Source organism: Ochotona princeps, chromosome 2, assembly GCF_030435755.1.
Source record: "Ochotona princeps isolate mOchPri1 chromosome 2, mOchPri1.hap1, whole genome shotgun sequence".
Lineage (NCBI taxonomy): Eukaryota > Metazoa > Chordata > Mammalia > Lagomorpha > Ochotonidae > Ochotona > Ochotona princeps.
The window spans coordinates 104,097,605-104,102,908 of NC_080833.1; positions in this window are offsets into that span (position 1 = coordinate 104,097,605).

The following is a 5,304-nucleotide window of genomic DNA, read 5'->3' on the forward strand; positions in this document are numbered from 1 at the left end:
GGCAAGCCACATCAAGTTTGGATAATTGTGAAAATTTAAAAACACTGCCTAGCAATATACCATGCCTGTTAGCACTGCTGTTTTACCATGTTTTTTTTTTAAGGTGGTTCTGAACTTACAATATGCTCTAAAAATATATGTTGAGACTTCGAAAGTTTTTAGAAAGTGAAATTAAAATAATGACTACTTTGGTGCAACTGAAAAAGTATCTTTATCTTCTTGAGAGGCAGAGAATCACTCTCTCCTTGTGTATGTTTGAGTGTGTGTGTCTGTGTGTGTGAGAGAGACAGATTCTCCATTTGTTTCAGTTCCTAAATGCTGGCAACAACCAGATCAAAGCAAGGAACCGGAAACTCCAGTTAAGTCTTACCTGGGGAACAGGGACCCAAGTACATGAGCCAGCATTGGTTGCATCCCAAGATGGGTTAGCAGAAAGCTAGATCCTAGGTGGAGAAGCCAAGACTCACTACAATGGGTGCGCCAGTGTAGGGTGTAGGACACAAACAACGGCTTCAGCTGTTGCATCACAGTACCCATTCCCCAACATTTACTTGAAACTCACGCGTACATGTACTTGCTTGGAGATGACACATTTTAAATTATGAAAAGTGTCAGTCTATTGAAAAAGAGAAATAATGCAATGATTATGATTTTTCATGGTGTGTGTGCAGATAAAGTGGGTTAGAGGGCTAAATCACACAATGACTGTGAGTATTGGGGGAATTTTATGGGTTGGGTCTGGGTGAGTGGCAATCAGCCAAAGATTGTTGAGTCCAGATACAATGGTAAGCTTTCAAGGGGAGGACTTTAGCCGCTAGGCCACGCCGCCGGGCCCTTTATTTAACAGTTTATAACAGTTTATAACAGCAGGGGAGGGCCAGGAATGATAGCATAATGGATAAGGTCCTCACCTTGAACACACTAGGATCCCATATAGGGGACGGTTCTAATCCCGGCTGCCCCGCTTCCCATCCAGCTCCCTGCTTATGGCCTGGGAAAGCAGTTGAGGACAGCCCAAAGCCTTGAGACCCTGGACCCACGTGGGAGAACCAGAAAGAAGTTCCTGTCTCCTGGCTTGGGATTGGCACAGCACCAGCTGTTGTGGCCACTTGGGGAGTGAACCATCGGACGGAAGATCTTCCTCTCTGTTTCTCCTCCTCTCCGTGCATCTGCCTTTCCAATAAAATGAATAAATCTTAAAAAAAAAAAAAAAAGAGTTCCCAGCAGGAGGAATGGTTGGTGGAAAGTGTGATGTTCGTGTGGGTGGGTTTGTGCAGGTCGAAGGGGCGTAATTCTGTGGGTAAGTACAGAATTTGTAGTACAGAATCTTCCTACGAATCGTACTTAGTCATGTTAATTTTCTGGGCCTGTCCAGAGCTTCAAGAATCTCCAGGGCCTTCAGGGAGAAATGATTTATTGCACTGGTACTTGAATAATTGCAGTTAGTTGAACTTATCAAGATGACTGGACTAAATTTCTCAGGCATCCCCATTTTGAAAAATTGTAGTTTTAAACCTAGAGACATTTGAATCATTTTAATAACACCCAAGTTCACTTGCCTTTGGCATTTTTGCAGATGTGTTCTCTCCCACAGAGATAAATATTGTGATGCATTATTTCAGAGTATATTGTAAATTCATTGAAGTTGGACCCAAGCACCTGGTTATGAATCTCCTAAAGGTGAAGACAGTCCCACTACTTGCTCCTAGGCTGCCAGAGCATGTCAGAGGAGTCACCTAATCTCCGCTAAAATGTCTAGGGTTAGCTCTGTCTTTGAGGCTGGGCTGGCCAATAATCATGAAGTATAGGGAAAAGATGTGCATGGCTTTGTTCCAGTACAACTTCATTTATAAGAACAGGCCTGTGAGGGGGCTGGCGCCATGGCTCAACTGCCTAATCCTCCACCTACAAGCTCTGGGATCCATGTGGCGGCCAGTTTGGGTCCTGGCTGCTCCATTTCTTATCCAGCTCCATGATTGTGTAAATAAATCTTAAAAAAAAAAAAAAAAACTAAAGAAAAAATAGCCTTGGGTGTCTCTCCCTCCCCTTTCGAGAGGCACCCCACCTCTCAGTTTAATATGCCAACTGCAGGTCCACAGTCTGCAAAAGATTATTGTTAAAATATTCTGTGGGTCATATTGTGTATTTCTAACCACATTTCATCAGGAAGAAATAAATATGTATTGCTGCAAAAGATCACCTTTTCAAAAATATTTATTTATGTTTTTATTTGAAAGACGTATTTGGAGAAAGGATAGACAGAGAGAGAGAGAGAGACCTTCAATGCACTTGTTTATCAGGGCTGGCATAATGACCAATTGGCTAGTCCTCACCTTGCAAGGGTAATAAGCCATATGTGCATAGGTTGGTATCCCAGCTGCTCCCCTTCCCATCCAGCTTTCTAACTGTGGCCTGGGAAAGCAGCAAAAGATGACCTGCAGGGCCTGGTCTCCCAAGGGTTAACTCCACACCTGTGTTTTTCAAGGGGTAACAGGATGAGCTATCTTGGCCTGATACATTTAGCTCCTGTCTTAACCACAAGTTCCTGCTTCCCCTTTATCAAGATGCCCCTGGGGGTCTTAGGAGCTGCTTGAACATTGGAAAAATACTGGGAGGAACCAGAGAGTATAAAAGGCAGGCTAGACTTCAATAAAGCGACATTCTTTTTGCAGGCATGGCCCAGTGCGAGTTGTCTTTTTTGTAACCATAATCCCTCCGCTCGATTCAGGGTATATGGCAACGTGGGCGTTGCTGACAATGACTTAAAACCTTGGGATCCTGCATTCGTGTGGGAGACCTGGAAGAAACTCCTGGATCTTGCCTTCATATTGGCTCAGTTATGGCCCTTGTGGCCATTTGGAGAGTGCCATAGTAGATGGAGGATTGTTCTGTCTTTCCTTCTTATGGAAATCTGCCTTTCAAATAAAAATAAAGCTAGAGACTGCAATGATCAGAATCTGAACTGCATCCAAATGGGATCCTGGTGCTGTAGGTGGTGGCTTTACCTGCTATGCCATAGCACTGGCTCCTAGTTCTTTCTTATTTGCATCATTATTCTCTCTACTGGCAATACTGTTGATTTCCAGGTTTGACGTTTTCAGGTGAAATTCCAGGACAATCTGTGGGTGGTGATTGGAGGGATACAGTCTCTGATGGTACATGACAGCAAATCTAGTCTGTGAGTCTGATTTGATTGTCCATTCATTAGCCTGGAGATGCTGTTGTTCCCTGATATCTGAGCCTGTAATAGTGAGAAGTTGTTCACATTTCAGCTTTGCAATGTGTAATTAAATAATCATGAGTCCATAGCTGTCAGGCAGAATTTCCTTTTTCACCTCATTCTGAATCCTTTTTTCTATAGAAAATTTGGTTATTTGGAAAGCTGAGTAACAAATACAGGGGACACACACACACACACACACACACACACACAGAGATACCTTCCATCCACTTACTCACCCACCAAATGAGTGCACCAGCTGGGCCAATGTAGGCCAGGCTGAAGCCAGAAATATTCTTTATTTCTCACACTGACTTGTACAGGCTAAGCACTTGGGTAATCCTTCAATGCTTTCCCAGGAACATTAATAGGGAGCTGAATTGAAAGTAAGCAAGGCGTGGTGGTCAAGCGGCTGGGTTCCTTTCACTGTACATACTGGGATCCCATATGGGCACTGGTTCTAATCCCAGCAGCCCTGCTTGTGGCCTAGAAAGGCAGTTAAGGAAGGTCCAAAGCCTTGGTAACCTGCATCACATGGGTGACCCAGAGGAGGCGCCAGGCTCCTGGCTTCAGTTTGGCGACCCTCCGGCCATTGTAGTCACTTGGGGAGTGAGTCAACGAATGGAAAATCTTCCTCTCTGTTTCTCCTCCTCTTTGTATATCTGCCTTCCAACAGAAATAAAATGAATCTTCAAAAAAAAAATGTAAGTAAGCAGGGCATTGTATCTGAAGTGGATTGGCTGGGATGGGGCTTCATGGGCAGCGCTCAACCTGCTACACAGTAACCCCAGGCCGCCACTGTGAATGCTTCGTGGTATCTGTGGTTAAGATGTGGTCTCAACTGATGTCTAACCAAGCCTAATCAGGCCTTTCCAGCATTTACTTCTGCTGGAGTGGATGACTCAGATAATCCTGGTCCCTATGCAGCAACTCATCTCTAGGAAGGTGGTCACTGTCAGTCAAGGCAATGTATGGTTGAAAAGTCCCACTGTCTGGACCCGGCGGCGTGGCCTAGCGGCTAAAGTCCTCGCCTTGAAAGCCCCGGGATCCCATATGGGCACCAGTTCTAATCCCGGCAGCTCCACTTCCCATCCAGCTCCCTGCTTGTGGTCTGGGAAAGCAGTCGAGGACTGCCCAATGCTTTGGGACACTGCACCCGCGTGGGAGACCCGGAAGGGGTTCCTGGCTCCCGGCTTCGGATCTGCGCGCACCGGCCCGTTGCGGCTCACTTGGGGAGTGAATCATTGGACGGAAGATCTTCCTCTCTGTCTCTCCTCCTCTCTGTATATCTGGCTTTGTAATAAAATAGATAAATCTTAAAAAAAAAAAAGAAAAGTCCCACTGTCACTGGGAAATAAAACATGCTGATGAATGTGCCTGCTCAGGACTTGGCCAACTTCGGGGTAAGGCTATGATGCCACAGGGATTAGAGCTCCGGCTCAGGTGCAATGTCCACCCTCCAGAAAGGCTCCTGGCTGGGGCGAGCTAGGTTCCTGTGTGCTCCTGCATTACAAAACATCTGGATCTAAGAATGTTATCATTACCGCCTGTGCTCTCAGTGAATCCATGAGGTCCAGGTGAAGGCTCAGGAGCTGCTGATCTGTGATTTTCATGCTGGGCCTTGGGCCAAAGCTTGAACTCCAGGAGAAAGGATAGACCTGAAGCAAACAGATACCCCAAGGGTGACGAATGCTTAGAGGCCTCACTTTGAGGGTGTAGGACAGGTGAGGCTTGGGGAGGAAGACCTGAGGAGAGGAGCGCCTTGGGCCTGTGCTTGGGTAACAGGCAGATACAGGGTGATGTGGCCTCCAGCTACTCCAGTGCTGGCAGAGATGAGAGACTGATAGTGTTGTGATGCGTCAACCAAGTCACCTTGAAAATGCATACGTACATGCACAAATAAATAAATAAAAGCAGTTGCCATTCATAGTAACCCATATTCTCTTTTCACTGGAGTGTAAGACAACAGGGAACAACAGGTTGCTTTCTCTAGGATTTGAGCTAGTTTGAGTCCGAGGTTCTCCACCTCCTATCCAGCTTCCTGCTCATGCACCTGCAAAGGCATTAGAAGTTAATCCAAGTTT